The 25,326-nt window shown below is 38.3% G+C and overlaps 1 long non-coding RNA gene across 1 annotated transcript in view; it reads left to right on the top strand.

Annotated features, from left to right (window-relative positions):
- The first annotated feature begins 2,416 nt into the window (after positions 1-2,416).
- Positions 2,417-25,326, top strand: part of LOC113600994 (uncharacterized) — a 51,564-nt gene continuing 28,654 nt past the window's right edge. Inside the window, exons 1-3 of the long non-coding RNA XR_008295521.1 lie at positions 2,417-3,794; positions 20,913-21,018; positions 23,112-23,198. This is a non-coding gene — a long non-coding RNA (uncharacterized LOC113600994). The remainder of the gene's footprint in view (positions 3,795-20,912; positions 21,019-23,111; positions 23,199-25,326) is intronic.

Here is a 25,326-nt window from a genome sequence, read left to right as displayed (position 1 = left end):
ATATAACATAAAGCACATTTAACTACAAATTTTCAGAGTCAACTCAGAAATCACATCGAACAACTCTCTAGTTGTAATTCTCTAGGAATAGGATGTTTTGATGAATGTTTTGTGTCTTTTTCACGTGCACCATGTGCTAAAGAAAATAGAAAATTCAATACTTGCACTGCACCACCTGTCTGTATTTCCCTGCGCCCATTATAACTACATTTACAGAACCATGCTTTGGCTTATTTTCTTATATAGATGGCTGATATGAAAACATGTAGCATTTGAAAAACCTCCATATAATATTTTTAAAACAGTTCAATGGCCTCTTACAAAATCCCCTAGGAGTATTTCTCTTAGCACTAAGGATCTGAATAAAAGTTTGTTTTTCCCAATAAACTAGTGTACTTCTGTCTATCGGTGAGAGCTATGTGGTGTACTTCCTTTTTTTGTCCTGGTTTTTAGGATGATCAGAACTAAGTTCTATGCAATTACTATAGCATTATTCACTTTAAGCAAGATTTTTTAAAATATAAATTTTCTTTTGTCCTTTTTTATTTCTCTCTCTCACTTTTTGTGGAATGTTCAGCTCTTACTATAATTAATCTGCCTTTAATACTTTTTAGAGGGTGGGGAGAGAAGGTCAAATTATAAACCAGTTGATAAAAATTATATCTTGGGGTGCCTGGGTGGCTCAGTGAGTTGAGCGTCTGACTCTTGATTTTGGCTCAGGTCATGATCCGGGGGTTGAGGGAAAGAGTGCTGTGTGGGACTTTACACTGGGCATGGAGCCTGCCTTATGATTCTGTCTCTCTGCCCCTCTGCTCCTTCCCCCTGCCTCTTAAAAAAAGTTATATCTTTAATTAGTAATATAGATGATTTTGGGGTTGGGCTAAATGTGTATTAATTTTTATGTATGACTTAGAAACAGTTTAAAAATCAGAGTGTGAGTTATTTTTCTATTCACCTTTCTGTGCCTGGCAAAAGAAACTAGGACTTTGGGAGTAATCAAAGGCTTTATTTTAAGTTTAATCTGATTTTGTTTTTATAAACTGTATTTAATAAAACATCTAATGGATTCCTTTATAACACAGAACTAGTTATAGAAGAGAGGTTTGCATGTTTTAACGTTTTATATTTACACAGATGACAGATCTAGCAACTGTAGGTTGACATCCTGAAATAGTTTATGTTTCTGATTCTGTATTTTTTAAACAGTATCATGTTTGGTATCTCAGCTTTCTGTTATTATGTGTTAGCTTGCAAATATGACATGGGAGACTGGTTAGGTTTCCAAATGTCATGGGAAAATAGGATTTACATTTCATAGTTATGTGTACATTTATTTGTCTACTGAGTTAATTCTGTGTCCCTTCCACAAATGTTCTATGAACCATGTAAAATCAATTCTGATTGTAGCTAGTTAAACAGCAATTTCCTCCTCAAAAATGCTGTTTCGAGAGATGAGACAACTGGAATAAAAGTTACCCATGACTTTAGCCATGAGTCATTTCAAAGAACTCAAGGTTGATTCAGTTACTAATGCATTCGTTCAGTGTATATTTGTTTACCTTTTATGTATCAGGTACTATTACTGGGATAAAATGGTGAACTAGACAGCAGTAGACAGGCAAGGTTCTTGATCTTATAAAACTTACATTCTAGGGGTGCCTGGGTGGCTCAGTCAGTTAAGTGTCTGACTCTTGATTTAGGCTCAGGTTATGATCTCATGGTTCAGGATCTCAAGCCCTGTATTGGACTCTGTGCTGACAGTGTGGAGGCTTCTTGGGATTCTCTCTCTCCCCCTTTTTTTTGCCTGTCCCCCAATCTCTCTCTCTCTCTCTCTCAAAATAAATAAATAGACTTAACAAAATAAAAAATAAATAAAACTTACATTCCAGAAGGAGGAGCCAGAAAATAAAATAAAAATAAATATGTAAATAAATAAGAAAATTTTAGTTAGTTGTAAGTACTATTCAGAGAATTAAGTAGGGATATAGTAATAAGCCTCTACTTTAGAAACATTGGTCATAGAAGGACTTCTGAGGAGGCTAAATTTTAGCTGAGATCAGAATCAGAATAGTTCCTTTCTGTAAAGATGAGTGGAAGACAATTCTAAGTAGAGAGTATAGGTAGTGCAAAGGCCCTAAGGTAGGACTTAGTGTGCTTCCACAAAAGAACGAAGGCTAACAGGGCAGATACTAAAGATGCTCTGATTTTTTTTTTTTTTTTTTTTTTTTTTACCCTAACAGAGACTCTCTTTTCTTTTGGTACCTAAAGATCAAGATGAGAGGCACCTGGGTGGCTCAGTTGGTTAAGTGTCTGACTCTTGATGATCTCAGCTCAGGTCTTGATCTCATGGTCTTGAGATCAAGCCCCACATTGAGCTCCACACTGGGTGTGAAGCTTATGTTAAAAAAAAAAAATCAGCCCTTCCCATTTCTAACGGCTGTCCTGCGTTTTTCTGATTCTGAGATAGGAGTGCACAGTGCTATTACTAATAACAGTAGAGACTTATATAGTGCTTCCTACAGGCAGGTACTATTGTAAGTTCTTTACATGTGTTAACCTATGAGGTTATGAGATACATATTTTTATGTTTATGTTTTTGTAGATGAGGAAACTGAAACACAGATAAGTTACTTAACATGGGATCAAAGAGGTAGTACATGGCAGAACAGAGATTTGTTTCCATTAGTCAGAATCCAGAATTTGTGTGTTTAACCATTAAACCATACTGCTTCTTGATAACAATAATGAGGAAGATAGTGGCCTTTATTTTTGCTATCAAAGCATCGTAGATTAAACAAATCAATGTTATCCTCATGTTACATCTTATGAAAAGAATAAGGAATTGGTATTTAAAATATAAGATACTGGTTACAAGGACATGGGTTTATTTTGCATCACTGGGCAAAGTAAACTCATTTGCCATACCTTCTGGATCTATACCTTCTGGATCTCCACTTATACCATCATCCATTCATCCATTCTTTTACCCACCAATAATTACTGTTTGCCTACCATATATACCAGGAACTTTTTTAGGTACTAGCAATACAGAAATGGACAAGTTAGTCTCTGCTCTTATGGGGTTTACTTTTTCCAAAAGTGTGACAAAAATTCTGTATTAGTAAAGCAAATCTTTAAAACTAACTCAGTTAACAGAATCAAATATCTTCAGATACAGTTAATTTGGTCTTTACAGATTACGTAGTAATTCGCAAGGGAATAAATGAATTGAGTCAAGGCATTTGCACAGCTGGAAATCAAGTTTAAGATTAGATTGCCATGAACCCAAGTGATCTGGCTCCAGCCTAAACACTGAATGAATCCACTTACTTGGAGCGGACCAAGGTTTGCAAGAGAGGCAGCATCTGTCCCATAGAATGGTAGCTGATGTGTTTGTAAATGACCAGTGCTTTCAACTCTGTAAAGTTCAGTTGAACTTGAGAAGACATAGCCAGTATCTCCTGATTCTTAGTAAATTCTGATCTTTTCCAGTTTACCTTCCACTAAATTAGGCCATAGAACCTGGAAATCAGCCATGTTACATAAACACTCTAGAAGCATTACGCTGTGAGTAGGAGACAGGGGTAATGAGCCATATCTAAAACTGTTTTTATTGGAATCCATAAGAGAAGGAGAGAGTAGAGTTTTAAAAAAGTATGAGTGAGATGAGTTAGTGGAAAATGAGACTAAGGTGAGAATAAATGTGTGAATATTAGAGATTTTTACAGACTGGAACTTGATTTGAAATGGAAGAATGGAAAAATGCTGAGACCATTTTGGACTTAATGGAAATGGTAAGGAAACTGTGATAATTTTATTACTATATTTGAATTGCCTGGTACTATAAAAAAAACATTCTTATAAAACTGCCAGATTTCTGGAATTTTCATGAACTAATTATATAAAACCATAGACCAGGATGTTTCAGGAATACACTTGGGTGAAGTTAGAGCTCACATAATTTATATCTTACTTTAATTTTATCATCACTTGACAGAACTTGTTTAATAAATGCACTTTCTTTATAAATCTGGTGCCACATTTCTCAAAGTGATGTTGAGAAACTCGCATTTCCTTAGGAAATTATTTAGATTCATGTTTCTGTGATTAAATGTGGAAGTGGTAGGTTAAACAAAGGACTTCACTGCATCTTCAAGGTGGTAGGGAGCATATAAATCTCCCCTTGTGGGATATAGTACTGTTTTTGTCTTAGAGCATTCTGATAGATTTGTATCATCTGAAACACAATTTGGAAAATTCCCATCTACTTCACTGGTGGTCATGTTCCCTTTGGATCAGACCCCATAATCTTTTTCTAAGTCCTTAACTGTTTGTATTCCAAGGACGACTTGATGTCTCTTCATTCTTAATATCATAGTATCACCTGTTTCTTAAACAAGAAACTCCAAGCAGTTATATATTTGATTGCCTTTTATTCTACTTTCCCAGCCAATTGTCAACTCCTACTTCATTTTTCTTCCCAGAATTTCACAAATATTTCTCACTTTTTAATTTTCTGGAATTACCTCCTCAAGAGGGGGGATTTTTTTTTTTTTAAATATTATTCATTTATTTTGAGAGAGAGTGAGAGAGTGCAGGAGCAGGGGAGGGGCAGAGAGAGAGGGAGGAGAGAATCCCAAGCAGGCTCTGTGCTGTCAGGGTCGAGTCAGAGGTGGGGCTCCATGTGGGGGTCCATCTCACCAACTGTGAGATCGTGACCCGGAGCGGAAACCAAGGGTCCAACACCTAACTGACCCATTGAGCCCCTCCAGGCGCCCCAGAAGGGGCTTTGATCAACATATGCCTTGGTTGTTTCAGCCCCCTCAACAGGCCTAATTTCTCTCCAAGGAAATTTTTTATTACTGATAAAGATGTCACTCCTCCTTCTTTTGACCATGTTGCCTTTTAGGTTTCCTTGGAGGAAACATTTGTTACCTGATAGTCCTGCTAAGTGTAATTTTTAAAAAGTCATGTGCATGTGCATGATTCTCATACAAATAAAATGAGTAACATGAATCAAAGACTTTATTCAATTTATTTATTCTTATTATTTTTTAAAAAATTTAATGTTTATTTATTTTTGAGAGACAGAGTACGAGCAGAGGAGGGACAAGAGATACAGGCTCCAGGCTCTGAGCTGTCAGCACAGAGCCTGACGTGGGGCTTGAACCCACGAACTGTAAGATCATGACCTTAGCCAAACCTGGTGCTAAACTGACTGAGCCACCCAGGCACCCCAACTTTGTTCAACTTCTTAATTAAAGGAGAAGCTAGTAAGATGTTAAAATTGGTTCAAAGTTTTATAGTCAGAGATTATATTTTCTACTAGATAAAATTAATCTGCATTACTATAAATATGAGTAATTTGCATTGTGACTAACTGGAATCATTTGCATTGCTAAAAGTTTTCTATTACTTAACCTCTACCCCTGTAGCGTTGTAGAATAGCCTCGCCAATAGAAAGTCAATCATGGATGCAAGCTCCCTTACAATCAGGTAATACCCAGAGTGTCCATTAGACAATGCCCAATCTCCATCCAGGGCACTCCCAGTAATCTTTTTGCCTATTTTTAAGTATTGGGTAATTTTTTCTCAGCAGTCAGTAATTCTCCACTGACAGTATTTATTTAATCAGTGTTTGTGTTACTTTGTTTCTACAGTGGTGCCAGGGCCTGGGTTTAGTAACTTTTAGAGAAGGATTTATGTGGGTTTAGCTTGCCAGGTGAAGGCCTTGCATAGTTCCACTGGAGACAGGAATTTTAAAGCTTTCTGTGAGAACATGAGAGAAAAACTTTTCCTAATTAAAGAAAACTAAAAATAAATTTCCACATAGATGTAACTAGTCAGTGGATTTTAACCTCCTAAATGTGCTCCACTTCCCATTCTCCAGCCTTCCAAATACTGAGCTAAGTATACAGTCCCCTCATTATCACTGCACACTGCAGATGTGAGATGGCCGTGGAAGTGTGCCTTCTTGAACGAGGCTGTGGTCTCGCATGATTCCTCTGTGAGTAAGGATAGCTGATGCTTGCAGAGATGAAACCCACATATTTGGACTCTTCCATTACCAAAGTGGGTAGAAGTGACAGCATAGTTCAGTTGTAGTGGGAATATTTATTTGAATCAAACAAACAAATTGAAGAAATCCTATCAATCCACTGGATCCTTTATTCTCTTAGTGAAAGAGATCAGGTCCTTTCAGTAAGCAGATACCTCTGGGAGGCTGGATTGTTTATGCATAAATCAGTCTTTTAACCAGTGCCTCTTAAACTGTCTGTGATGAATAACCGCACATATAATGCCCAATGTTATGGACAAAGATAATAAAAATGAATTTCTCGAAAAACAAAACAAAAACCCCCCACAAAGGCCAAAATGTAAGTAAGTTCCAATTTTTTAATTAGTAGATTAAACAGATAAAAACTACATTTCGGTAAATACAATTAGCATAATATAAGAAGAAAAAACTCTAATTAGAAAAAATGTTTATTGAATATGTTCATGGGAATAGATGATAATCACTAATTACTTTTTAAATTCCACATTCATAAGTAAACTAAAAGTTGAATCAAATAGTCATTCCCACATATAAAATGCCTATATGCATACTTTGAATGAGCATAGTGCATATCAGTATTAAAAGTGTTGATGTCAGGGGCCCCTGGGTGACTCAGTTGGTTAAGCATCCGACTCTTAATTTTGGCTCAGGTCATGATCTCATGGTTTGTGAGGTTGAGCTCTGGGCCGGGCTCTGTGCAGACAGTGTGGAGCCTACTTGGGATTCTCTCTCATCTTCTCTCATGCTCTCTCGCACCCTTTCTTTCTCTGCTCCTACCCCACTTGCTCTCACTCTCTCTCTAAATAAATAAATAAACTTTAAAAAAAGTTTCTATCTTATTTTTCCTTCCCTTTCCCTATGTTCATCTGTTGAATTTCTCAAATTCCACATGAGTGAAGTCATATGATATCTTTCTCTTACTGACTTATTTCACTTAGCATAATATGCTCCAGTTCCACTCACGTTGTTGCAGATGGCAAGATTTCATTCATCGCTGAGTAGTATTCCATTATATATGTATCACATCTTCTTTATCTATTGATGGACATTTGGGCTCTTTTCATAATTTGACTATTGGTGATAGCACACTGTAAACACTGGGGTGCATGTGTTCCTTCAAACCAGCACTCCTGTATCCTTTGGGTAAATCCCTAGTAGTGAAATTGCTGGGTTGTAGGGTAGCTCTCTTTTTAACTTTTTGAGGAATCTCCATACTGTTTTCCAGAGTGACTGTCCAGTTTGCATTCCCACCAGCAGTGCAAGAGGGTTCCCCTTTCTCTACATCCTCACCAACATCTGTTGTTTCCTGACTTGTTAATTTTAGCCACTCTGACCAGTATAAGGTAATATCTTGATGTGCTTTTGATTTGTATTTCTCAGATGATGAGTGATGAGCATTTTTTCATGTGTGTGTTAGTCATCTGGATGTCTGCTTTGGAAAAGTGTCTATTCATGTCTTTTGCCCATTTCTTCACTGGGTTATTTGTTTTTTGGGTGTTGAGTTTGGAAAGTTATTTATAGATTTGGGATACTAACCCTTTATCTAATATGTCATTTGCAAGTATTTTCTCCCATTCCATCAGTTGCCTTTTAGATTTGTTGGTTGTTTCCTTTGCTGAGCAGAAGTTTTTTGTCTTGATGAAGTCCCAAGAGCACTGCGTGTCATATGTATGACATAGTCACTGGGTTCTACTCCTGAAGTCAGGACTACACTGTATGTTAACTAACTTGAAAATAAATAAATAAAAGAAAAAATATAAAGCACATGAAAAAGAAGTTTCAATTTGACAAATGAGTTTGCCTTTTGTGTGTTACTTTATCTAAAGTAGGGTGGATTGATAACTTGTGTTACACATAAGGGATAATAGACATCTAAAATGTTTTTATGTTTTGTTTTAATGGCACCATAGTGGAGAAAACAGTCTTATGGAGGTATATTACAAGAGTGGTAGAAAAGATTTTAGAGGAATTTCACATGCTTGGGATATTCATTTTTGGGTAACATTTTATGATGATGTAATTTAGAGATTACAAAATAATTGCAAAAATAACATAAGGAAGTCTTGTACATCCTTTACCACTTATGCTCTATCAAAGACACTATTTAAATTTGAAATAACCTAGTGCCATTATTGAAATCAGGAAATTAACATTATATAACACTATTATCTAATCCACAGTTCACGTCTGAATTTTGTCAGGTTTCCCTTTGAATATTCAAAGTGTGTGTGTGTGTGCGCGCGCACACATGCACACACGTGTGCATCTATGTGTGTGTGTATTTTACCCCTCACAGTCCAGAGTCATGCATTTAGCTGACATATCTCTTTAGTCTCCTTTAATCTAGAACAGTTCCTCAGGTTTTTTTTGCCTTTTTTGAAGAACACAGGCTAGTTAATTTTAGAGTATCCTCTTTCTTATTGAGTTTTTATTTGTTAGTTTTAGCATTCATTAATGCTTTTCTAGCTTTCTTGTTTCTTCTGTCTTTATTAGCGGGCATTCTAATATAAGGAAGATGTTTCCCTTCTCCTCTTTTTGTTTATTAATTCACTTATTTATATCAAAATGTATTCATGCATTTGTATCTTTCAATGGGTTATGTAATCCATTACTAATATGATTTATTCTGATGCTTGAGGTGTCCCAGATTTTGCGAGGGGCTCTCATGTCTTTCTGACATGTTTCCATTATTTTTTTGAGCAATTTCTTACTTTCTGGAGCAACAAGATACTCTAGGCTTATCTCTGCCCCAGAGCCAGAGTCAGTCTTTTCTCCAAGGAGGTCTGTTTTTATAAATTAAGATTTAGGAGTTAAGTGTGCTAATTGCTTCTGGCATGTAATTGCTTCTGGGCCCTTTCAGGAAGCCAGACTAGAATGGGCACACATATTCCTGTAGGCATACCTTCCTGTATTTATTTCTATACATATTAAGATTAATGTGTTCAGGCTGATGTCCCCAATTCCTATCCAATGCCAAGACCTAGTGTTCCCTCCTTTCCATACTTGTAATTCTCCTTTCTATCCTCTAGCTGTCTGTTGTCATTGATTGCTAATTTAATTTCCTTGCTGTCAGGGAACATACTGTGAAAGCTTTCAAACTTTTGAAATTTATTGAGACATTCATACAACCCAGTATAATGTCTGTTTTAGTGAATATTCCATGTGCACTTGAATATAATATGTATGATGTGGTGTTGAGTGTACTGTTTATAAATATTGATGAGGTCCAGTTGGTCAATAATGTTGTTCAGCTACTCCATATCTTTACTATTTTTTGTGTAGGTAGTTTTAAAGGTGTTCCATTAATTTTTCATAGAAGGGTATTTAAATGTGCAACCGTGATTATAGATTTGTCCTTTTTCTTTAGTTCTGTCAGTTTTCCTTCATGTATTTTGAAACTCTGGTAAACATTTTTTACTGTTATACTTTCCTGATAAATTGACCCTTTTTCATTTTGAAGTATCTCTGTCTTTTTTTTTTTAATTTTAATGTTTATTTATTTTTGAGAGAGAGAGAGAGAGAGAGAGAGAGAGAGAGAGGCAGAGAGAGAGGGAGACACAGAATCTGAAGCAGGCTCCAGTCTCTGAGCTGTCAGCACAAAGCCCAATATGGGACTTGAACCCACAAACCATGAGATCATTACATGAGCTGAAGTCAGACGCCCAACCAACTGAGCCACCCAGGCACCCCCTGAAGTGTCTTTGTCTTTTAGTAGGAATGTTCAGTCTATTTACAGTTAATGTAAATATTGGTTGAATTTACATCTATATGTTAGCTATTCATTTTCTGTTTGTCCCCTCTGGTTTTTATTTTTCTGATATTTTTTTCTAGCTTTCTTTTGGGTTCATTGAATATTTGTCAGTGTTCTATTTTCAGTATTCAGTATTCTTTATTGCCTTTTAATCTAACCTTTGTATTTTTAAAAAAAAGTTTATTTATTTTGAGAGAGAGAGCCAGAGTGCAAGGAAGTGGGGGAAGAGCAGAGAGAGAGAGGGAGGGAGAGAGAGAGAGAGAGAGAGAGAGAGAGAGAGAGAGAGAATCCCAAGCAGGTTCATCACTGTCAGCACTGAGCCTGATATGGGACTAGAACTTGTGACTTGAGTTGAGCTCATGACCTGAGATGAAACCAAAAAACTGGACACTTAACTGACTAAGCCACCCAGGCGCCCCAACCTCTATATTTTTAAATTGATTTCTTTAGAAATTACAATGTACGTTCTCATTTTACCATTGTCTACCTTGATTTAATATTATGCCACTTTATGAAATGAGAATTTTGTGACCATATAGTTTCGTTTCTCCACCATCATTCTTTTAGCTATTGTAATCATTAATATTACATCTACATACATTATAAACCACATGATATGACAGCAAATATATGAAATATTATACATCCAAGGCTATTTGTTGCAGCATTGTTTATAATGGTAAACCAAGGAAAACAACCTAAGTCTCTGTCAGTAAAAGGCTGGTTAAATAAACTGTGCCACATCACAAAATGGGATTCTTTGTGGCCTTACATGAGAACGAGGAGGTTCTTTGTGTACAAATATGGCATGATCTGTAGTTCAAGGAAAAAGAAAGGTGTAGATTAATGCATGTAGTATGGTACCTTTCATATATAAAAGTGGAAAAATATAAGTAGGTATTTGTATTTGTGTAAAGAAATACTGGGAGGATACGCAAATCTACTGAAGTGTGCTATCCATAAATAAAATTTTGGAAATGAGGAAGAAAATGAGGAAACAGGAAGCCATGGGAGTCCTAATTATTTTGGTTTGATTTTTTGAAAACATTTGAATCTGTTAACTATACAATTAATTTTAAAGCAAAATGAAAATATTTATGTTCTGTGGTTAGCTGTAAAAGAAATACATCATTTATTTAGAAGTTCTGCTCATTCAGTGTTGAATCAAAAGATGATGACTCCAGAGGAAGGTGGCCCTGTGCTGCTGAAGGTATGTGCCACACAGCTTTCCCCTTTCTTTTCACTTGATCATATCCACCACCTTTTATCTTTGATTTTAAATGACCATCTTGTGTATCCTGGCCTTTTATTCTCTCAGAAGAATATTTATTCAGGAAATAAATGCTACCAACTATTGATGAAGGATGTATATTTACTTTGGGCTATTAATTTTTGTCAATTGCTAGATCTTTTATTCTCTTAACTTTTTTTTAAAGTTTATTAATTTTGAGGGACAGAGAGTGCAAACTGGGGAGGGCAGAGAAAGAGGGAGACAGAGAATCCCAAGCAGGCTCTGTGCTGTCAGCATGAAGCCCCACATGGGGCTCTATCCCACAAAACATGAGATCATGACCTGACCCCAAATCAAGAGACAGGTGCTCAACTGACTGAGCCATCCAGGTGCCCTGTTCCCTAAATTCTTAAATGTGTTTTGAGTAAATTGTTCTCCCAAATGTTAGCAAAAGAGTATATAAGTACTGAGAAACAAGTCTTATGAATATTTCTGAATGGATTGTTGAGAAGACTGCTGGTTTGTGTGTATAGACTACACCCATCTCAGCCCTGCATGAGGCATTGTGAGTCCAGGAGATAATGGGTTCTCAGTAAGAAAAACATACAAGAGGAGCAAAGAATGGCTAAGCATGACCATGAAAGAAAAGATCTGGGCCACTAGTTAGAAACATGAAATAGGGGGAAAAGATATTCACATTATTGATAAACTACTAAGGAATCTTGATCGTAAGTTTGTGAAACCTATGCAAACAGAAAACACAAAATACAGTACAGTACTTGGGCAGCCTGGGTGTCTCTGGGTTGAGCGCCTGACACTTGATTTTGGATCAGGTTGTGATCTCACAGTCCATGGGATCATCTCCCCTTTCCTCCTCCCCCCAACCCCATCAGGCTGTGTGCTGATGGTGTGGAGCCTGCTTGGGATTCTCTCTTTCCCTCTTTCTTGACCCTGCCCCCTGCACGTGCACTCTCTCTCTCTAAAAATAAATAAATCAACCTAAAGAAAAATTACTGAAACCACTTCCCTAAGAAGAAAAGCAGACAATTAAAAATGTAAATTCTTTCCATGGGCACCTGGATGGCTCAGTTGCTTGAGCATCTGACTGGCTCAGGTCATGATCTTGCTTGTGGGTTTGAGCCCTGTGTCAGGGTTTGTGCTAACGGCTCAGAGCCTGGAGCCTGCTATGGATTCTGTGTCTCCCTCTCTCTCTGCCCCTCCCCTGCTCATGCTCTGTCTCTCTCTCTCTCTCTCTCTCAAAATAAATAAACATTAAAAAAATTTTTTTTAATGTAAATTCCTTCCAAAATGATGGACAAGTTTTGTGTAATATCCCTTGAAATTCCAAAGGTGTTCTTGTGGAACTTGGCAAATGATACAATTCATCTGGAAGAATAAGAATTAAAAATGTTTAAAAAGCCCTAAGACTTTTAAAAAGTCCTGAAACATGGGATGGATTGATTGTTAGTGAGGCACAGGGATGATTAGATAAGAATAAAGTGGACATAGCAGCAGGTGAATTGTGGAACCCACATTATGCATATAGGATCTTTTATGTACAATTTTTTCAACTGTTTTTCTTGTTTGAAAATTTTCCACGTAAGATGGGAAAATCTATGCCACAGCTCCCTACTTTTATCACATTGAGTCTAAATGCCTCCGCCTGGCTGTTAAAACTCAGAATTAAAAAGTTGTGCTATACCTGTCCAACTTTATTTCCACTGCTCCCTATCAAGCCCTGTGCTGTAACCAAGCTAATTTCCTCACTCTCCCTCACTTGTGCTATGTTCATTTCCTCTTCCACACTTTTGCTCCTGCTCTTTCTCCTGCCTAAGATGCCCTGATATCCCCTTTCCACTCATCCTAATCTTGCAGTCTTCCATTTAGGCCCTGCTGAATGCAGCCCTCACTCTGGTCCATATGTGTGGATCTATTGCCATCCTTATGATTTAACGTAAACTCTGTGGTGCCTTACATTGTTTATTATCAGTCTACTCATACATAATTGTGAATCTTAATGCTTCTTTGTGTTACTCAGTGTCTGGTATAGTACTGAGTAGTAGATGATCAGCCAGTAATTGCTAGATGGCTGATGGATGAGCAGTAACCATAGTCACAAATTCAGTCCTTGAATGATTACTGTCCTTTGTTTTTTCAGGGGCACACTGCCTGCCATGGTTATGGCATCTGGCCCATTGGAGATTTTCAGTAATTTCTGGATAAATAAAAATTTTTTTTAGGTTTCTGCCCTTTCTCTTTTTGAATGCTTGTTTTTCTATACATTATATCTACTGAATAGGCTAGAATTCCAGTTGCCATATATTATACAAGCATAAACAAACAAATATGTAAGCGAATAAGTAAATAAGCATCCACAGATTCACTGGGAGATTAGTGAAATTTCAAAGTTGGAAGTACTTTTTCCACTTGTGTCTAGAAGGGATGCTTGCCTGGGGCTACTGTAAAAGAATTGCAGATTATATATTAGTTTCCTATTATTTATGTAACAAATTATCACAAATTTAGTGACTTAAAACAGCACAAACTTATTATCTTCTACTTTCTGGAGGTCAGACATCCACAATGAGTCTTCCAGGCCTAAAATCGAAGTGTTGGTGGAACTGTGTTCATTCTGGAGACCCTAAGTGGACCCAGGTCTGGCACATTTGAGAATAGCAGGGAAGCCAGTGCGGCTGGACAGAGCTAGGAGAGATACAGAAGATGAGCTCAGAGAAGTAAGAACTGGGGCAGATTTTATAGAACTTTCTGGGCTCCAAAAGGACTAGACCTTTGACTGTGTGAGGTGGGGAGCCACTGGAGGCTTTTGAACAGAACACTGTTTTCAGAAGGATCCTTCTGACTGTTGTGTTATGAATAGATTTTTAGGGTAGGGTAAGAATGGAATCCGGGAGACCAGGAAGGAGGCTACTGCAGTCATCCAGGTGAGAGATGATGGTGATTTGGGCCAAGGTGGTGACAGAATGGGGTGATGGATATATTTTGAAGACTGAGTCGACAGGGTTTCCTGATGGAGAAGACATTAAATGTACAGAGAGAGAGAAAGAGAGAGAGAGAATCTAAAAGAAACAATTGAATCCCCTTTGAACTACTCTTGGAGCACAGAAAGGGTGTGCAGCATGAAAAACTTATACCGAACTGTTGTCAGTGGCATGAAATACAAGAGCCTAAATGGCTGTGAAAGGAACCTTCCCATTTTGCTGTGTGCTGCTGAGTATTTGAATCTTTTACACCAACAATATAGTCTTATGTTACTTGCATGATATAAAAAAAAAAAGTTACAGATGAGACTGACAACTTTTGTCAAGGACACTTCTCCCTTCATTTGGGCAACATGTATGCAATTTTAACATGAGTTTTATCAGAGATGTAGGTTAATTGAGACAAATAGTTAGCACCTACAGTTGGCAAGAACACTGCAAAGTGCCATGGAATCATCTGATAAACAGAATTATAAAGAAAAATGCAATCAAGAGTGAACAATTAAATTTGTTATTGACTCAGGAGATTGAGATACAGTTGAGGTTAACAGATGTATAATTATAGATCATGGTGCATATTTTAGAAGGGAGAAAAGTTTACTGATGGAAAGAAATAGTGATCAAGACATATTGTTAGAATGCTTAAGGAGAGAGAGGTACAGCCTGCCTTTTTTTTTTCCCTACAGAAGTCCCATAATCCTGTACCATTTGATGAATTCAATATAGATTTCAACATCTTCCACACTGATATGAAAGTACACCAGTTAGACTTCATGTGGCTCTATAGATTCTTTTCCCTAGATTAGCAAGCCTTTCCCTGTACACAGAGGCTTTTCTGATATTCAGTGCATGTTTTCAAACATTACAGATGCAAAAATAAACTGAGCGCTTCTTTTTGAATTTAAAGTTCAGCTAAGTCTATGAGTACATTCACACAAAAAATCCCCTGGGGTGGTTCAGAGGGCTAAGTGGTATAGTTATAGGACAGTGCTCCAGAATCTCTGAAGCACACGACAATATAAGGAATTATTGTTTTGATTTCATTTATCTAGCTTTAAAGAGATTTGAGATATTCTAGACACATGGATTTCTAGATAAGTGTAATGTGCCCATTTAGACACCATTTTAAAAATGAATTATTTTGTTTTTGCTTTTTATTTTGGGGAGAGAGTGTGTAAGTGGGGGGAAAGGGGCAGAGGGGGAGAGAGAGAGAGAGAGAGAGAGAGAGGGAGGCAGGAAGAGAGGGAGAGAATCTCAAGCAGATTCCATGCTCAGCACAGAGCCTGATGTGGGGCTTGGTCCCATGACTCTGGGATCATGACCTGAGCCAAAATCAAGAGCCAGACACTCAACCGACTGAGCCACCCAGGCGCCCCCAAAATGAATAACTTGAATTGGAATATTCCTGAGCTCCTTTCAAGTGTTCCTTGATCTCTTGGTTCCCTCTTCATCATTCTGGATGATGAGAGTTTTTATTGTCCTAGACCCAGGCCGGAAACGAGATTTCTGTCTCTCCATCACATGCAGGTACAAGTCTTGATCTCCTTTTCACTCTTGATGCTGTGGCTATTTTAAATCAGGGCAGGCTCTTGGCTCTAGTTTCATAGGGCCACAGCCCTTTATCCAGAATCCTTGGGACCAGACAGATGTGTCTGTGAATTCAGATTATCCTGATTTTAGACAAGGAATCTGGAACTTGAAGCACACATTCCATAACATCACCAGCAGGAGCTAGAACAGCAACGAGGAATCGGATCCTTTAATATTTCTGCAGCAAAACATAAAGTCACACCAAGGGGGACGACTAAACATTATGCAAGATTTATCATATCGGCTCAGGGCTGGTTTTGTCATAAATGACTAGATCAGGTCAGGTTTTGCTACCACATCAGTTATTAGGAATTATTTTTTAGTTTTCAGAGCTTTTTGGCTTTGGAATTGAGGGTAATGGATTTGGGACTTACAGTTAAAAAACTCAGTGCCTGTTGTATAATAGTTCCAGGAAAGCTTGATGCTATAGTCCTCCCATATCTAATTTATTCTTTATACTAGCACATTTCAACATTTTGGGCTTCTCCACCCTTGCTACTATTGCTTTACATAAGGCTCGGGCTTATACCGTTGAAGCCATCGGCACCCTTAACCTTCAAGTGTGGGCTGCCTACTGGCACCCGAAAGATCAAAGGTACAAATCTATGTGTTGTTTTTCCACCAATTCTGTCAGTGGCTCCCCTCTGCCCACAGGAGAGAGTCCTAACATGACAAGTTTGCAATTCAGGGTTGGCTTTGACCGGCCCCCTACCTGTACAGTTGTACCTCCTCTGCTGTTTCTCTCTTCCTCCTTCACTCTCAAGGTTAGACCTAACAGTTCTCGCTGTCCTCACTTTTCCAACTTTGGAGCTCATCTGTTATTTAAATGCCCTTCCCTTAGGTCAGCTTTGTGAATTCATACATGTTCATGGTGCAATTCAAACATCTCCTCATCAGGGAAGGCTTTTCAGCTCTGCCAAGGTAGAGTTGATTGTTCTCTTTTTGTCACCAGTGTGCTTAGAATATGTATAAATATATGCCAGCAGAGTATCGATGGCATTGTTGCAGATTTTATCTACCTGTCTGTATCTCCACCTAGGCTGCGGGCATCCCGAGGGCAGAGGCCATGACTCCATCATCTCTGTATTCCCAATATCCAGCTCAGGACCTGGTACATTTTAATTTTTTTTTTTTTTAACGTTTGTTTATTTTTGAGACAGAGCATGAACAGGGGAGGAGCAGAGAGAGAGGGAGACACAGAATCTGAAACAGGCTCCAGGCTCTGAGCTGTCAGCACAGAGCCCGACGCGGGGCTCGATCTCACGGACCGTGAGATCATGACCTGAGCCGAAGTCGGACGCTTAACCGACCAAGCCACCCAGGCGCCCCAGGACCTGGTACATTTTAAAAAAACATTATTTGAAGGAATGAATAACTGGGTTGCAGTCATACCTTCAGTTCAACGTTCTGAAAAGTGATTCAAGGGCTTACTCTTACAAAAATACCCAAGGTCTCTTAAAAAACTTCAGGTTTCTGGGCCCAACCCTAGATGGCCCCAAAGAGAATTCCAAAGGGAGACTCTGAAATCTGCACTTTAAACAAACTCATGGGGTGTTTTGAAAGCTAAAAGCTGTTATTTTGGGGGTCTTTGAAGCACGTGGGAATTGTAGCAGAAACTGTTCAGGTGATTTTCTTCTCCTACCCACTTTATAGTTTTTCTGCCTACCACTCAGCCATGGCTGTTCTTTAGATCCCATTTCCTTCCTATTTCCCAGTCTTCAATTCCTAATCTGTTTTATAACCAGCAACCAGACAATAGTAATCAAGAGCACCCCATCTTCTGATCCTTGCCACAATCCCAAGGTACAAGGAACCTCAAGTTTATGAAGGTGTGAGGGACATAATATTGCTTATTACATAGATTGACTCTGCTTCGGGGTTTGAGGGCATTTTCTGTGGAATAAAGAACAGACTTAGGTCGATGGCCTTGATGGAGGTTACTTTGGCCCCTCAAGCCCTTTTCACTCATTTCTCTCTGTAACTCTGTTCTGGAGATCTGAGGTGGCTGGACAGCTAATGCCAAGAAAATGTCAGCCAGTGGTACAAGAATTCCTTTATTAGAACAGGATTATTCTGCCCAGAGATGGCTTCACTAGAATGGAATGAGGCCTTCTCATGGACAGTCAGGACTGATAGTCTTCACAGACTCATCATCAACGGACAAACAGACTTATCATCAAAGGGCAGAGTTGAAAAAGGAAATGGGACTTTCCTTCCTTCTTCCTTCTTATTGCTACTCTATATAATGACCCCCAAGAGCAACAAAACAAAACAACAAAAAATTACTTAGTTTTCTAAATAAAAACAAATCTGGGCCTGAGCTCCCCTCCCTCCTCTCCCTCCCCTCTCCCCGCCCCCCAGGTTTGGAGAACAGTCCAGTTTGGTCACTGTTGCCAGGGAGTCGATTATTTTACTTTGTAAGAATCCAAAGGTCATCGTCCAGAAACTTGGAGACACTCATGGCTATGGCTGTGCTGAGGAGGGAGTGTGGGAAGCATATACCGCCCAGGCCTTCATCAGGTCTGGAGTGCTTTTTTTTTTTATTATTATTTATTTATTTTTAACATTTATTTATTATTGAGAAACAGAGAGAGACAGAGCATGAGCATGGGAGGGGTGGAGAGAAAGAGGGAGATACAGAATCTGAAGTAGGCTCCAGGCTCTGAGCTATTAGCACAGGGCCCAACACAAGGCTCAAAGTCACAAACCACAAGATCATGACCTGAGCTGAAGTCAGACGCTTAACTGACTGAGCCACCCGGGTGCCCCAGGCCTGGAGTGCTTTTGCAAAGGCATCTGCTTTTCTGTTCTCTGCCATTCACTGGGAGCCAGACAGAAGCATTCCTGAGTCCCAGGGCCCTGGATGGGGTAGAGGACAAATCTTTCTCACTTATAGAAATGCTCAACCTGCACTTTTCTGAAACTCAGGGAACCTGTGTTGCAGACCATCACCTCCACCTGCAGTTTAAAGCATTAGCTCTGTCTTCTGTGCTTCTGATAGAACACAGTCTTGGTAGGTCTGAAACGGGCCTGTTCACCAACCCCCTTGTGGCAAGGAGCCCACAGAGTTTTAGAGACAGGTGGAAGTAGGCAAATGAAATTATTCCTTTTAAATCCCTACAGGTAAAAAGCCCCAAACAATCGTGGGTTGTTTTTTTTTTTTTTTTTTCCTTGCCAGCCCACATTATTATATAAACACCAAAGGAAAAGCAGGGTAGGGATAGATTGGTTTGAGAGGCTTGCCAGACCTCAGGTGTAAATTTTGCCTATGACTTGGTAGCTCTAGAGATCCCTTTGCCTTCATTTTGGTCCTCCTTTGTGTGAGAGATAGGCAGGCAGATGCTCTTAATAAGCAGAGTTGTGTCTTTGCTCTCTAGCTGGTGACGTTAATAGTCATCATCTAGAATAGGTCAAATGCTGTCTGAGGATCTACCTTTAGTTCTTACAACACCATGAGGTAGTAGCATCCCCATTTAACAGATTAGTCTCACAGAGGTGAAGTAATTTTCTCATACAGCCGCATTAAATAGTAGAGGCAGAATCTGAAGTAATGTCTATATTAAACTCCTAAACCCATGCCCTTTCTAACATTTTCCTAAGTGTTTTCCCATTAGGTTTAAAACACAACCTCCCCTAATGGCCTTACCATGAACTTTGAATTGGTGCAATTTTCACTAAAATAAAGCCCCCTAGCTCTCTGGTGTAACTTCTTGTTATTGTGAATCCAAGGAATATGGAATAACTCAAACAATGCTTGCTGCATTACAGGGGAAAATATTTTATTAGCTTATTTTTATTAACATCCTGTAGTTAATTCCCTCATTTCTTCTTAGAGTCTTGGTTTGCAGATAACTAAACCCATGCTCCTCTCTGCTCATGGGTATAAGCTGGGCATTGTACTGAGGGCTGCAGGCCACTTGTGTCATTCTTTGCCTTTCTTCTCCTAGGTTTGTCTTCATAACATCAGGGTCAGGTGTTTGGAGGACTCTGCTAGCCCAGTCAATAACACAAATGTTTCCAACTCAGCTACTAAATGATTTCCTCCTCTACTGAGGCTTGGCAGATTTATTCTTCTGTGTTGTCTAATTTTCTTTAGATTGTAAGATGGCTATTTTAATCACAGTACACTGTTACTTGTTGAGGTCATCAAATCACAGTTCCTAGGGAGAGTGCTGGAAAAGCGTCATTGAGTTTGGTTCATCTCCTGTCCATTGTATTTTCTGGGTTTCATATTTAAGCTTCTGTATTTTTTAGCAATGACTGTTTTGCAGATTGCCCCATAAAAGAAAATTGGCTGCCTCGCTTTTTGGTAACATTCTTTAAAATGTGACTGTTCTGTTTTATAGACTAGGTAACAGGTAGGAAATTGGAAATTATTGTATTACAAGGGGAAAAATAGGAGTGTTATTTGAAAGAAATGGCTTTCCTTAACAGAATAGTAAGTCAATAGATTTTTTACCTTTTCATATAAGGTGCTGATTAGACACAGTACTGAACACTTCTTAACCTGTTACATGAAAATTCTTCTTCTGTCCAGGGACCCAATGGAAGTTGGAGGGTACATTCTGCACAGTCCACACAGCTGATTGGATTGGGATGGGCATCTGGCCTTACCATGGTAGTGGACCATAAGAGGGGCTCAGAACAAAATCTCTGCCTAAATAGGGAGAGTATGGACCAACTACCAACTTGATCACCATCTTTTAGAAATCTGAACAGGGTAGTACAACAAAGATCAAGTAACTAGTGGCAGGTGTAGAAGATGGAAGTCCATGAAGTAGAGAGAGGTTATGGTGGACCATGAGTGAGAGTGTTACAAGTAAGGAGAACCTGGAAAGAAGCCAACTGGTAGGTGCAGGAGGAGTTAAAGAAGCACAGAGAGGAACAGGCTGAGAGGGAGTAGCTGGGTCCCATGGATGATCAAACCCTCTAATCAAGGTGGAATAACTGGTGCCTGCGTAACCTCAGATCTTAGATTTCTTATGAAACTGGGCTTTTCTTTTTGGCTTCTGGGAAGTCTACTTAACATTTGTGATTCCTCCTTACTCATTTTGTGTGCCTCCTGACAATAAATTCCATGTTCTCTGAAGGAATTTGAGGACATTTTTCAACAAACCAGCATGTCTAACACTCATTTTAAATAGTATTTTTATCATTAGTTCAAATTCATTCTTTTATTCATTAGTGCAAGATATAGAAAGGAAACAGCAGAAATGTATTTTTAAGCATAATTCTACTAGCATGAAGGACATAAGGTTTGTTCATTTTAGCCTTCTTTGGGAGGAACTTAACGTGACATACATTCTCTGGGTATGAAGGTAAGCCAAGAGAAGAGACAGCAATCAATATATGGTGATTGTATCTTATAAGATCCGGAATGATCCTTTAGGTAAGCATTAATCATGTTGATGATGAACTATACTCACAGGTTAAAATGTTTATTCAGCAATGTCTCCTGTACTCTGCATTATAGGTTAGTGAAGTTAGGAGGGGTTGTCCCTCGACAAGGTTAGAGTTCTGTTCACCTTTTTTTTTTTTTTAATTTAACTTAGGAAGAACAATCTTGGACATAATGTAGGCATGATGGAGATTTGCTCTTACATTTCTGGAGTAGGGAAGAAATAGAGCAAGTGGCTGAGAATATGGACTGTTGATTCAAAAATCCAGCTCTGCCATTTACTATGTGTGAGCTTGGTCAAGTCCCTTAATCTTGAATTTCCTTATTTGCAGAATGGAGATAATAATAGTATCAAGCATTTAGTGTTGATGCTGTAAGGATTAAATGAAATGATATATTAAAGGACCAAACAATACTTAGCATTCAGTAAGGGTCCAAATGAATAGTTGTGATGGTAGAATATGTCATAGTTATTGTGTTTGTTGTAATTATTACTGTTGCTGGATGGTGTATTCCAGAGGGTGGCTAGCCCAACCCAACGGCCAAATTTGGCCTGCCACCTATTTTTATAAATACAGTTTTAATGGGAGACAGTCATGTCCTCTCATTTGCTTATTGTCTTTGTCTGCTTTCACACTACAGCAGAAGAGCTGCATGGTTCTGACAGATTGTATGGTCCACAAAACCTAAGATATATACTACTTGGCTGTTTGTAGAAGCTGTTTTCTGATCTTTGGCATAGTGGAAAGAGGAAACAGTAAAAGCATAACAGTCATACAGCTCTGAACTTGAATTCTGATTGTAGTCGTTAGCTTAGGGAAACTGGGCCAATTTCCCTTTGAGACCCAATTTCCTCACTGGTTATAGTGAGATACACTATAGACAGATGGACATACGTATCACTGTGATTACATATGTGAAAGCCCTTAGTACCAAATAGTTGCTCAATAAATAGTAATGTCAGTGTCTTCCTTTTACATTCTTCCTTCTGCTTTCCTTCCTACTGTAAGGAAGAAAGATTGGATAGTTCTGGGTTTAATTCCATGATTTCAAAAAGATGGCAAAACACTGTAGTTTATGTTCATATACACGTTATCATCTACCTACAAGTAGCTGGCTGTACTTTGCATGAATTCTTAGAACCAAGTAGGACCACTCAAAACCCTTAGCAATGCAAGTTATTATTGAATTCAAATAAAAAAAATTCTTCTCCAAGGGGGAAATAATTTGTCTTTCAAAGTCATTGGCAAATTCAAATTTGTGTTTCAAATTCAAAGTATTAAGCAAATTTCCTAAACCAGAAGATTATATAAATGCACCTATAGCTTCAGTGTTTTATTTATTATGCTTAACATGAATTGAGATAACATGATATTTGCATCATGATTACCATTACAATTCTAAGGGTGACAAGAATTATTCCTTTTGAGTGGTGCAAGTTGGTTAGGTCTATCTGGTGGACAGATGGAGGACCAAATGTGAGTCAGAACTTCACATACTACTGTAGACAAGTACAGGGATGAATTTATCAAAGACAATTTCTCTGGTGAACTGAAGGCTGAGAATAGCATGACATTTTCATGCAAATCACTCTTGCTCTTCAGTCTTGGAAATGTTTAGTTGAATTAAATTTGTCATACTCATAATCACTCATGAATAACGAACATTTCCTATTTCCTGCTAACTCAGAAAAAAAACGCACCATCTCATTTTTAGAAATTAAATACTTCTAGATATTTCTCATGTTCAGAGTATCAGACAAGTTATTAAATGAGTACATGCTGAGCAAATTAGTTTTGAATTTTATCATCGTTTTATTTCTTTTTAATTTTTTTTCTTATTAAAAAAAATTCTTCTCTGTTTGCTTGTCTATGTTGACTCAGTTCCCAGCTTTTGGATAGTCTTCTTTATATAAACTATTGTGAACCTGTGTTGTAGAATGCAGGACATTGATAGTAGAGCCTGGAGATAATGATATTGAACATTATATCTAGTTTTAATTTTTCCCCCCTTTAAAATTAACTTCCAATTTCAATATTTTTAACACTTTTGCCAGTGGCCCACATGAATCTGCTTTTCACTAGGGTCTATAGTCACTGAAACATCAGTGTGAGAGAGGTGGCATGCCCTGGGGACACCTATCAGATGCAGTCTCTCAAGAAGCATCATGGGTAAGTGTGTTAATTAGAGAGAGGAAGATAGAGAATCCCAAGCAGGCTTAGGTGCTGAAGCCGGACTTGGGGCTCAAACCCATGACTTGTGAGATCATGACCTGAGCTGAATTCAGATGATCAACTGACTGAGCCATCCAGGCACCCCGGGAGTAATTTCATCTTGAAACTTCCTACACTAGACGATGTGTGAGATATAACATAAACATAGTAGACCCTCACTGACAAGCATGTTGAGAGAGTGTTGCAGCACTGGTTTCTCAACCTTATTTAAATATATTTTTGGTTATATGAATAAATACGCCATATAAACCATGGACCAATGGGCCCTTCTTAGATCCTTTTCTCATATAAAAGGAGAAATCTAGAGATTGGAAGATGTGAGGCCCTGATCCTATTGCTGGCTCTGATCAGCTGCTTGGCCAGGTGGCCTTGCATAATTTCTCTTATTTCCCTGGCTCTTTATCACCATTTCTGCTAAAAGAGAATCCTGGATCAGATGATGTATAAGCTTCTCTAGCTTTTTAATTTATTGAGTATGTTTCTTTTTGTTCCTTATATTTTAGTAGTTTAGAACCATTACATAGGCTAAATAAGTAGAGCTCATACAGAGAATTAGTCACTTATTTGGATGTGAGAGAACTTTTCTAGGTCTTCTGCAGCTCCTGTGGGAATGGTGATGGCTAACCAGAACTGTCTTAGCAAAGCTGGAAGGAATTACTGAGTTTCATTCTATAAGAAATGTGTTTGACGGTCTCAGTAATAATTTTAGACGTGATTGTACAATATGAATGTATGCTTGTTTAAGTATTGTTACTAACCATAATAACAGCATTTTCTGTTCAGGATGCATATTGATTTTTGAGACTATGGTTAGTCACCAACTGAGTAAAACCTTCATGCAAGCTCAACCGGTTGCTTTTGGCCCACCTTTGATTTTAGTTCCATCTGCAGTGAAGAGTTCCAAGGCATCTCCTGGTAGGGGAATTGATCCCTAACTGTCTGTGGATCCTTGGTACCATACCCTTAAATAGACTTGACTTATTCCCAAATTCTATCTGCTTCTTGGGATCATGCTCCACATAAACAATCTGCACTCAAGTTCTTGTCTTGGCTCTGTACTTGGGGTCACCCCAAGTAGACAAGATCATCAGAATAATAGCATATTATTACCTTTCAATATCTGAAATAAATGTAGGACAGGAAGTACAGATTGTGCTGTGCTCCAGAAGCCAGAATAAACACCTTTGAAGATGTTATAATCTTAATTATAAATAAAAACTTAAATGACCTTGGCTCACTTTCAATAAAAATCTAGCAGTTAAAAAGAGACCTCCTCTGCACCATGATATCTAAATCTTTTTGAGCTTTAAAAATTTAACCCTCTAAGGAAATTGAACTTAAATAGTGAGAGTACTTGTTCTTCAGGAAGCTCGGGGGCTGTTATAAAGTGCAACCTGATATCTGGTAGCAGCTAGAAACTGTGCAGAAGGGAGGCTGATTGTAAGAAAAATGCCACGTTAGGGATCATTTGTGTTGATAATCTGACTCTTGGTCTCATATCTTAGAAACTCCTTGGATCATTAAAACTTTGATTTTTCTCATAATATTCCCATATAAAACTTAAAACTGTCATTTATTTGCAATTCATCTAAAAGAATTTAAGAGAATGTGAGTATTGTTCCAGAATGTTCTTTGGTCATGAAGCTGTGTCTTGGTTCATCAAAGCCTTGACTGGACTCCGTAGCATTGAGATGAGCATAAACCTAGAAGAGACCTTTTGAAAAGATCAGTGACTCTAGTCCCATAGTATACACTCAAGGGAAGAGAGGCTTTGTTTGTGCAGGTTCAGAAAGTAGCAGCAGACTGAACCTCGGTTTCCTTCCTCAGTCTTCCATGACAATAGGGTTACATCAAATCCTGAGGCTCCAATTGGGGGTGAAAACCGCCCATCATGTGTTAGCTAAGGTGGATATACTGTTGTTAAATATCTAAAACGAAGAATAGAGGTAAGACTGGGGTATGTACCACTAGGGAAAATAGGGAAACCATTTGTTTTAACAAGCCACCTGTTAAAATAATAAAAATTTAACAAAATTTTTGTCTTACTGCATAGCGACTGGGGCAA

The sequence above is a fragment of the Acinonyx jubatus genome, chromosome A1, assembly GCF_027475565.1.
Source record: "Acinonyx jubatus isolate Ajub_Pintada_27869175 chromosome A1, VMU_Ajub_asm_v1.0, whole genome shotgun sequence".
NCBI classification, from domain to species: Eukaryota; Metazoa; Chordata; class Mammalia; order Carnivora; family Felidae; genus Acinonyx; species Acinonyx jubatus.
Note: the sequence above shows the minus strand (reverse complement) of the source record. Positions and strands in the feature narration are given on the sequence as shown.